Genomic DNA, 11586 nt, shown 5'->3' on the forward strand with positions numbered 1-11586 from the left:
AGAACTAATTAAACCTAACTAACCTAAGGACACCACACACATCCATGCCCGAGGCAGGATTCGAACCTGCGACCGTAGCGGTCGCTCGGCTCCAGACTGTAGCGCCTAGAACCGCACGACCACTTCGGCCGGCAAGATTGTATCCATGAATCGCTGGAAATATCCTTGGGCTCCTTTGAGTCTCATTGGCATTCTCTTGTATTCGTAACGCTGATAATTCGAGCTGAACGCCGTTTTATCTCTGTCCTTCTCAATCGTCAATATTTGATGGTACCCACTTGCTACATCAAGCGATGAGAATTACTTTGCTTGCCCTAATTGGTCCAGAACGTCGGAGATATTCAGTAGTGGAAATGCATCGCCTACAGTAACACCATTCAACTGTCTGTAGTTCACTACGATTCTCCACGTTCTTTTCCCACTGGCGTCTATCTTTTTTTTTTTTTTTTTTTTTTTTTTTTTTTGGAAGTAAGAGCAATGGTGCGTTCCACACACTCTGACTCTTGACAGTTTCGTCATCTTTCAGCAATTGTTCAATTTGCTGCTTTAAAACTTCCTTTTGAGCTTCTGGGATTCGATACAGTCTCGCACTCAAGATCTCCCCTGCGTGGTTCAAATGGCTCTGAGCACTATCGGACTTAACATCTGAGGTCCTCAGTCCCCTAGAACTTAGAACTACTTAAACCTAACTAACCTAAGGACATCACACACATCCATTCCCGAGGCAGGATTCGAACGTGCGACCGTAGCAGTCCCGCGGTTCCTGACTGAGCGCCTAGAACCGCCAGACCACCGCGGCCGGCCTCCCTGCGTGTTCTGGCGCTATCGGAATTGTGCTGCACTGCGGTTGTGCAGGGTGATTATAATTAAACTTATAAATCGCTGTAGAAATAATACCACTGCAGAGAATGATGTCAAATTGCAGCGGGATATTATTGGAGAAGGGAGAAAACGTATGGCAGAAGAAAAATAAATAGTTACAAAATGTAGCAATAGATGGCGCTGTAACCATCATAATTTAATAGTGGTCGACTACAAGTGCAAATGAATCATACAACAGTGGCTAAGATGTACTTTTGACGTTAAACAAAGTGTACTACTCTGTGAGCACGGTTGTAAAGTTGTGGTACTGTTAGTTACGTAAGCCCGTCCACGACAAGGTCACATCACATCGGATGTGGAAATATCGGTTGTTAACACTCCTGAGGCCAAATATCGCATAAAAAGCATCACTCACATTAATTTTTAATTGTCCTGAGGCGAAAAACCTCATGAAAACATCAGTCACATCGGTTTTTAATTGTCCCGAGGCCAAAAAACGCATAAATAGTATCAATCAAAATCAAATCCGATTATTAATTTACGTGTGACTGGCGCAAAACACGTTCAACATGCTGTCCACTATTTTCTGCAACGAGCTGAAATCGAGAAACACCATGTTGCACAACTGATCGAAGTATTTCCAGGGTCATGTTCGGAATGTGTTGCGCAATGTATACCTTCAATGCAGCTAAATTTTCAGTCGGAACACTGAACACAACATCTTTCAGATATCCTCACAGCTAGAAATCACACGGATTATGATGAAGTAATGAGGACGGCCGGGCTGTAGGGAAATGGCGGCTGATAATTCTAGCATTTCCGAAATGGCGCTTTAGCATCTGCTTAATTGAATTTGCAATGTGCGGAGGTGCTCCGTCTTCCATAAAAATGATCCCATCCATACATACGCGCTGTTGGAGAGCTGGAATGACGTGGCTGCGCAAAAGACACTCATAGCGCATACCAGTGACGGTACAGGAAACAGGGCCGGACGCACTTGTCTCTTCGAAAAAATGTGGCCCTGTGGTAAATAATGCCGTAAACCTGCACCACACAGTAACCTTTGCAGGATGAAGTGGTACTGGTTGATTTGCGTATTCGACAATTCTGTGTGTTGCCATATCCTGTCAGATGGAAGTGGGCTTCATCTGTCCACAAAATCTTCCACACTTCCACAGCCAATCACTGTCCAATTCCATGCGAGCAAGAAATTCTAGAGCAAAGGTCTCTTTTGTGGCAGGTCAACAGGAACCAAAGAAGGACATTTAGAAGGATTTTACGCAACGTGCTCACGAGTATGTCCAATGAGCGGGGAATTCTCCGTGCATTACACGTTTGAACACCACAATTTGTCTCCTCCTGCATTGCTTCCACTGACGTAGAATCAATTCGTTTTCTCCCTCTACCAGGTTGCACACCAAAAGAACCTGTCCTTTAGAATTTCCGAATAATTTTCTCCAGACCAAAGCCTTTTTTTAAACCTTTCAGTGTCCGGAACTTCTGCAGAGCGACTTGTGTACAGTCATCATTCTTGTAATACTGCTTTAGAAGCAGAGCCCGATCCTGCATTGAGATAGTCATGACGAACGTCGCAGACGCGAAACGCGGGAAAGTTGTGTACCCGGCGAGTTTATACCAACTTCAATGGATCGTGCGCATGACAGGTGATTTCATTTACGTATTCTGACACATACAGCGCCATCTATTGATCCATTTTCACTCTATTTAAATTCTTCTGCCATATGTTTTCCCCTTCTCCGATAATATTCCTTTGCAATATGACGTCATTCTGACCAGTAGCGCTATTTCTACAGCGTTTTGAAACCTTAACTTTAGTTATAATTACCCTGTATATGGCAATTGGTCCCCTGGTAGATGGAACACGTCACCATACTCTGTGCACGTTTCCACAAGCGCGCTTCTTTCCTCAGCATTTAAATGCTTTTATCTTAGATTTTTTTTCTTAATGCACTGGCACCCCTCCCCCCTTTTATGAGTCCCCCTCCCTCCGACGGTCCCCCCCCCCTTACTTCGTTTTTCCTCTCCTCCCACAATTTTTTTCTCCTCATCTGTCCAGTTCCCCCCCCCCCCCCCTTCCCCAAATCTGCCCTTGGCTGTGGTGTGTCATATTCGTGCTAACGTTTTAGTGCAGTGTTTAAAGTGAGTGTTAAGTGTTGTGCGTCTTTTCCGAAGTCTTGCGAACGGAAATCATAATGTCGCTGGGTGTGATTTTATATCGCTTGCGAACAGAGAAACCAGACTGTCGCTGTGTTTTCTTTTTAATAAATTGTCTGTCTACTATTTTACCTGTCTGCTTCCTGTATATTTTATTAGCATCGCCAACCCTTTGTTTTATGCTTTAACTTCCACAATTTTCCGCCATTTTACTTTTTAAGTCATCGTTTTTATCGCCTGCTTTTGTTGTTTATTATCTTCTTCTTATGTTTTAAAAATTCTTTAAGCTGAAGAGCGGCGTACTAAGCTGCTGCCAGCCCGCACCGTTCGGGGGGAATCGAAACTCAATAAAGGAAAAAATATGTACTAGCACTACTTTCGGTTTTGCTCGTGGCTTCCTTGCAGCATTTTAACGTGCGTAATTTTAGTAACGGTTCCAGTTGCTCTGACAGTAATCTGACGTTCTGCAGCGGAAATCTGTTTTCTGACGTATTTAACGTGTTCACTATGCATTTAGTCTTTTTAACCGTCACTGGCGATTCTAGTATATGCACCCCTCGTACAATTTCTTGTCTTAGGACAACCCTTCCCCTTTCGCTCTTTCCTGGCACCTTGCCTTTCACTCTTAACAACATTACCTCTTCTTCTCCGGGACCGATTACAACATCAGGATGCTTGATCCGGTTCGAAGTCATAACCTTTCGGTTCTTCCTCAACTATTAGGGGCCTGTCTCGACCCTGTATTCTTCAACCTTCCCCACATAGTCTAACATGACCTTATGCTCTGTAAGGAAGTTTCTACCTGTTAATCCACCGTACGGAATTTCTAGTCCTCTCCCATACCTATGAAACATCTGTCCAATTTTTTCCTGTATCGTCCACACTTTAGTGTATTTGTACCGTACCTATTATGCTTACAGCTTCCCTCGTTACACCTTTTAACCGAAGCATTTCTGCTTCATTTATTCTAATTGCACTCTTGACTGGAATACTGTGTTCGTCTATCTATTAATAGCTTTAAATACCTTTTTAATTCTATACAGTGTAACACTAAAACATCATTCTCCGTTGCACAGTCGATTACCCTAACTTGTGGGCTTACCTACCACAATGTTGCCCGACTGTGCGGCCTTGCTCCCCTTAGTTTCCCTCTACCACTCTGCCTGTTTTACTCGATACTGGCACCCTGCCTTTTCTCCAGGCCTGCGAGGGCCCTTCGTGACAATCTTTAGCGTAATGGCCCTGCCACTTACACTTGAAGCCGGCTACATCTTTCGCTATCGTACACGGGACATCACATTTACCCGATAAGTTACATTGTGGATATCCCCGTCCCTGAACTTTCCTTAGTCTAACCCCACGTTCTGCATCGGCGTGACGAGGCCTGACACAAACATAGCAAAAGTTAGTGAACTCTTGAAAGGTCATTGCCCGTACTCTGCTCTCTGGCTTGTTGTTTCTGCATTTGCTTGCAATATGACCTCTCAAGCCGCATGTGTAACATTTAAAATCCTTCATCTCTTTACCGCTCTTCACTGTTTCGTTTCCACGTCAAAGGTTACCCTCCGGGTCACTCTCTGCTCTTTCATGGATAATATCGCCCTTTCCTCTTGCAGTGCTAACTCTCCTGCTGCTGCCAAGCTCATTTCATAACCTCGGCTTCACACTATTGTCTGAATCCTGTCGTTGCTTCAACCCTGAATGAAATAAGCTGTTACTAATGAATCATCCAATTCTATCGCACCTTTCAAGTTTTCCCGAATCGTGATCCGACTTTCGGCTTCCCTGAAATCTCTTCGCATTTCATCGATTCTGCTTTCCCACAATGAAATCGGCCCACCTTGCCTTGCCTGAAATATTCTGCATAGTTAATAGTCTATCGCTTGCTCTAGTAATTTTCTTCTGGAACGCGCTTCACTTTTTGCCATGTACCCGTACGTTCGCGTACTTTCCACCTCGACCTGGCCTTAGCTTTCATATATTTTAAGAAAGTTTCGTGTTCCTCTGGCTTCACTGATTCGAATGCCGCATCCACATTTACAATAAACTCTCTGAGCTCTTTTGTTGATTTCAAACACTTTCGAAACGATACACAAGGCTTCCTTAACCAACATTTTACTGCTACTGGAGAACGACGGAGCTTCGTTAGTTTGGGGCATCTTACCAATAACACTTTAAAGATACTGTGGTGTGTGTACTGTAAGACCTTTGGTACACACACCATCAGATTGTTTGACTTGTCGCTCTAACGAAGTAGGCGAGTGTCAGCAATATGTTGGTGGTCTTATCGTGGCGTGTTTATTTTCTGCCGTTAGGTCAGACGGCCAAGAGAAGTCTACTAATATCAAATACCGGCCTTAATTTGAGGAAGAAATTTCTGAGGATGTACGTCTGGAGTACAGCGTTGTATGGTAGTGAAACATAGACTGTGGGAAAACCGGAACAGAAGAGAATCGAAGCATTTGAGATGTGGTGCTGTAGACGAATGTTGAAAATTAGGTGGACTGATAAGGTAAGGAATGAGGAGGTTCTACATAGAATTGGAGAGGAAAGGAATATGTGGAAAACACTGACAAGGAGAAGGGACAGGACGATAGGACATCTGCTATGACATGAGGGAATGACTTCCATGGTACTAGAGGGAGCTGTAAAGGACAAAATCTGTAGAGGAAGAGAGAGATTGGAATACGTCAAGCAAATAATTGAGGACGTAGGTTGCAAGTGCTACTCCGAGATGAAGAGGTTAGCACAGGAAACTTTAAACAGAACTTGATTAATTTTCACACACATTTATTAAAATAGTAACAAGCATAAAAATTACTTTACTTGGTTCTGGATGCTATTTACAATTGACAATCTGAAGTTCCTTTGGTACTGGTACGTTAATCTTATTCTCACATATATCTCTGATACTTGACAAAAGTGTCTATACATTTATCTTCATGGCTATGTACCGGAATATGGTAATTCTATTAGGCGGAGACTGAAACTTGACTATAGGCTGGTACAGACAAATGTAGAACTCGTATAGACTGGTACAGACTAATGCAGACTGGTACGGACTGGTACAGACAAATGCAGACTGACTAATTGGAGGTCTGTACACTTGTTATAATACCTTGCACATTCATGTATCACTGCGCGAGTGTGATCCGCGAGGAGAAAAGGTTCTACTTCAGCAACAGTCTCATTGGCTGCGTTACATATTAATACGCGGATCGGCAGAAGCAGAATTTGGTCCGTCTCTATGGCAGCGCCATCTCGTAGGCAAAAAGGAACACAAACGTGCCAAAATGAGATCGACAGTGCAAAATCGCTAAGCAGGGATCGCTAGAGGACAAATGTAAAGATGTAGAGCTACATATCACTAGGGGTAAAATCGATACTGCCTACAGTTAAAGAGACCTTTGGAGAAAGGAGAACCACTTGCAAGAACATCAAGAGCTGAGATGGAAACCCTGTTCTAACCAAAGAAGGGAAATCTGAAAGGTGGAAGGAGTATATAGAGTGTCTATACAAGGGCGACGTTCTTGAGGACAATATTATAGAATTGGAAGAGAATGTAATTGAAGATGAAATAGGAGATACGATACCGTGTATTTGACAGAGCACTGAAAGACCTAAGTCGAAACAAGGGCTTGGGAGTAGACCACATTCCGTTAGAACTACTCACAGCCTTGGGAAAGCCAGGCCTAACAAAACTCTACCATCTGGTGAGCAAGATGTATGAGACAGGCGAAATACCCTCAGACTTAGAGAGGATTATAATAATTCCAACCCCAAAGAAAGCAGGTGGCGACCTTGGGGAAGATCATTTTGTATTCCATAGAAATCATGGAACACGTAAGGCAATAATGACTTATCTTAGAAAATAGATTAAGGAAAGCAAACCTACGTTCCTAGTATTTGTAGACTGAGAGAAAGCTTTTGACAATGTTGACTGGAATACTCTCTTTCAAATTCTGAAGGTGGCAGGGGTAAAGTACAGGAAGCGGGACATGAAAGGACAGCAGTGGTTGGGAAGGGAGTGAGACAGGGTTGTAGCATATCCCCAATGTTATTCCATCTGTATATTGAACAATCAGAAAAGGAAACAAAAGAAAAATTCGGAGTAGGTATTAAAATCCATGGAGAAGAAATAAAAACTTTGAGGTTCGACGATGACATTGTAATTCTGTCAGAGACAGCAAAGGACCTGGAAGAGCAGCAGAACGGAATGGACAGTGTCTTGAAAGGAAGACGTAAGGTGAACATCAACGAAAGCAAAACGAGGATAGTGGAATGTAGTCGAATTAAGTCGGGTATTGGTGCTGGAATTAGATTAGTAAATGAGACGCTAAAAGTAGTATACGAGTTTTGCTATTTGGGGAGCAAAATAACTGATGATGGTCCAAGTAGAGAGGATATAAAATGTAGACTGGCAATGGCAAGGAAAGCGTTTCTGAAGAAGAGAAATTTGTTAACATTGAGTTTAGATTTAAGTGTCAGGAAGTTGTTTCTGAAAGTATTTGTATGGAGTGTAGCCATGTATGGAAGTGAAACGTGGACGATAAATAGTTTACACAAGAAGAAAATAGAAGCTTTCGAAATGTGGTGCTACAGAAGGTGGGTAGATCACATAACTAATGAGGAGGTACTGAAGTGAATTTGAGAGAAGAGAAATTTGTGGCACAACTTGATTAGAAGAAGGGATCGGTTGGTAGGGCATATTCTGAGGCATCAAGGGATCACCAACTTAGTATTGGAGGGCAGCGTGGAGGATAAAAATCGTAGAGGGAAACCAAGAGATGAATACACTAAACAGTTTCAGAATTATGTAGGTTACAGTAGATACTGAGAGATGAACAACCTTGCACAGGATAGAGTAGCATGGAGAGCTGCATCAAACCAGTCTCTGGACTGAAGACCACAATAAAAACAATAACAACAACATGTTCATTATTAGAAAGGCGTAGGCTGGTGATCCTCTTATTGGTATTCCTATTAAAAATACGATCTATTATAGAAGGATAATAGCCATTATTGACAGCAACAGTTTTAATCTGTTTGATTTCGAAAATCTGATTTTCACAAGAAAGGGAACTGGAGGAGGCTCTACGAATAGCTGAATGAAGAAGTGCCATCTTTTGAGACTGCGGGTGTACTGAAGTTAATGGAATAAACTGACCAACAGTGGCTTCTTTATGAAAGATATTGAATCTAATTTTGTCGTCTATTATCGTAAGAACGATATCTAGAATATTTAACTGCAGGATCTTTTTTACGTTCACAGGTGAAAGAAATATTTCCATGAAACTCGTTGAACATATTAAAAAGTCGATCAATACCGTCGTTAGGCCCTTTGCAACTGATCAAGATATCGACTATCTAGCGTACGAAAGAATACCTACAGTTGAGCTGGCAAAGTATTGATAAATTTTACTTCTAAGGAATTAATGAAGACGTCTGCAAGAAATGCTGCTAAGGGGTTCCCCATTGCAAGGCCATCTAGTTGTTAATATAGTTTTCGATTTGTATTTCACTAAAATCTGTAAATTCATAAGATCGATGATTTGGTCATGAGATAAATTGTTTTTGAAGGAACGTAAATTTTTTCTGCTATGTCTAACTTGCAAGTACTGGCACATTTGCGTAAATATTTCTAATGTCATGAAATTATTGTCGTACCTCTATGACAGGGAAATTATACTATTCACTTCAGTTCACCCATATTCACAAAAGGGAGCCTTCTTTCACTCAGCTACTCATAGAGCCACCTATAACCCCTTTTCTAAAGAAAATCTCAATTCTGAATTCAGTCTGATTAAAACTGTTGCTGCCAATAATGGCTATGACCCTTCTATAGTAGATAGTATTTTTAGTAGGAAAACAAATAAGAGAATTAACACCCTGGCCATTCTAATAATGAACATAATGAAAAGAAAAGTTTTTCTCTGTACCATTTCTGGGTCCACTTTCTTACAGGATTCTGCGCATGCTTAGAAATAAATATAAGTGTAGAGCGGCCATCTCCACGAATAATTCGTAAAAAAGTAACATCATACATAACTTGAAACCTACGCTTTCCCCTTTGTAAAATTGAGGTATCTATAAAATAATTTGCAGCAAATGTTCCACCTGTTACATAGGCCATTCAGGCCGAGCTATTTCAATAACATGCAAGGACCTCCTTCTAGGTAAAGGAGGCACCAATGTTCACAATTCAACTTTCGTTGACCATTTGTTAACCACAGGACATATCCGAAAGATGTAGAAGACGTCCAGATCTTGCACTCGGAGCAAAAATGCTTTAGGCTTGACGTCTTAGGTGAGCTACAAATTTTTAACACCTGTCTCTGAAGGACGGTCTCCTACTTAACGAACAGTTGCAGTAAGGCCACAAAAACGTTTTCCTAGGTATAGAACCGCTAATTTAAAATGGCCCGAATGGGTATACTTTCCTCAATGAAGTCTCTTGAACATCGTTTCCCCTTCCATTTTCATGTCTTCCCTGTACATTAATTTAACTGTATTTTCTTCTGTAAAAAAATATTGTTACTGTACGTTGTAATTTTCATGCACTGGTTCCTATTTGTTAGCTGTAATGCTTATAATTGTCTTTGCAGTCCCTCGTTTGCTCTTGTCTGTAATTCGACCACTTCTTGCTAGATGGCGCGAATGTTTTCGTGTCCACCTCGTGACAGCCTTAGCCTTTTAGCCGCTTAGTGGGATGATAGCGACTGTGTTGGTTAAGTTCTTGGCCTTAAGTGCCTTCGCGGCTGCCATTGTATTTCCATTAAATATTATGTCCAGTTGATAAACGTGTTACATTTTTACATTTTAGTTACTATTCTTCTGACAAATTCTATTTGACTAGAGCACTTTTGCTCAGGTGTTTTTCATCCATAATGGGATTACATGTAAGTACACTGTTTGTGCAATTTATGGAAGTAATCATATTTATTTTATTTCACACCACGTCATTATATTTTCTAGGTAATCCTATGTAATTTTTGTTCTGATGAAGACTGCCCTTATGCCGTCTAAACAGTGGTCAATTTGAAAATAATATTTTGCAACCGAGGTGGCTTGGTAACCGCAAGCTGTAGAGGATCTTGTCACGGTACGAGTGGCAGAGTTTTGGGTCCTCCCTCGGGCATGTGTGTATGTGTTGTCCTTAGCGTAAGCTAGTTTAAGTTAGATTAAATAGTGTGTAAGCTTAGTGACCAATGACCTCAGCAGTTTGGTCCCATAAGACCTTACCACAAATTTAATTTTAGTTTTATACATACATCCTGTAATTAAATCGAAATATACTTCATTTAATTGAAAACATCTGAACAGCTCTACCAGCTAACACACTAATTTTTATTGCATTACCTACATTACAGCTACTATAGTTTTTGATGATTCTCTAGAATCAATAATAACAATTGAAACAATGATGGCAATGGTACTGAACATATGAGTATTCAGACTTTGTAGACATAGAATTTGACACCTATATTACTCCAGAACAAGTCTTGTAAAAAGATGGATTCCGATCAATAATAGAACAATTTTAAATATCAATATAGAAGTACTAGTATTAAGAATAGCTTCAGATGTTCCTCACTCATGAGCAGTACCTGAATTATGGGTTGAAATTGATGGAACACCTTGGCAACTAAATCAAAAACATTTACAATAAATCCACCGGAATTATTTTTTTGTCAATGCTCAGAAATTTGCAGAGGAAATCATAAATTTATACCAACTGTAATTGATAAAATTTCTGTCAATCTGTTCATCAAATGACTATCTATGATAATATAAGGAGTTAGTTAAATACAGCATTAGAATGTCAATCTAAAATACCTACATAATTAGTACACCTTCTGTCTTAATACTGTTAGCCATGTCTGTCCCAGCAGCCATTCAGTTGTAAATCGCCTGAAAGCTACCCCCCCCCCCTCTGGCACTTTGGCACTTCAGTAATACCTTGCTGCCTATTATTATAACCCATACTTCCCAAATTCAGCTATTGGTTATACTGGCTGGAGCAATCTCTACTGCTAGACTAATAACGAAAATACAGTCTCTACATCCAGCAGACAAGACTGGATAGAGCTGCTCTATAATGCCCAGTAAATGGCAGTTATGTCTCCCCAACTCACATTCTTCACAGCCAGACGAAAAACTTTCGCCAGCCGGAGTGACCATGTGGTTCTAGGCGCTACAGTCTGGAACCGAGCGACTGCTATGGTCGCAGGTTCGAATCCTGCCTTGGGCATGGATGTGTCTGATGTCCTTAGGTTAGTTAGGTTTAATTAGTTCTAAGTTCTAGGTGACTGATGACCTCAGAATTAAGTCGCATAGAGCTCAGAGCAATTTTTTTGAAAAAATTAGAATTTTTCCTGAAGAGTTTTTGAGTTCCTCACCAACAGGAGGGGAGGTGTTACCTGCTCCAGTATTTAGGGTTAGCCATCTTGGATTGTGACATGATAGTTAGATTCAACCAGTATTCCAGTGATGATGGTACATTGAATGTTTAAAATAATGAATATATTTATTATTATTGTGGTTATTGTTATTATTATTATTATTATTATTTCTTTCCTTTCTCAGACG

Source organism: Schistocerca cancellata, chromosome 9, assembly GCF_023864275.1.
Source record: "Schistocerca cancellata isolate TAMUIC-IGC-003103 chromosome 9, iqSchCanc2.1, whole genome shotgun sequence".
Taxonomy (NCBI): Eukaryota; Metazoa; Arthropoda; class Insecta; order Orthoptera; family Acrididae; genus Schistocerca; species Schistocerca cancellata.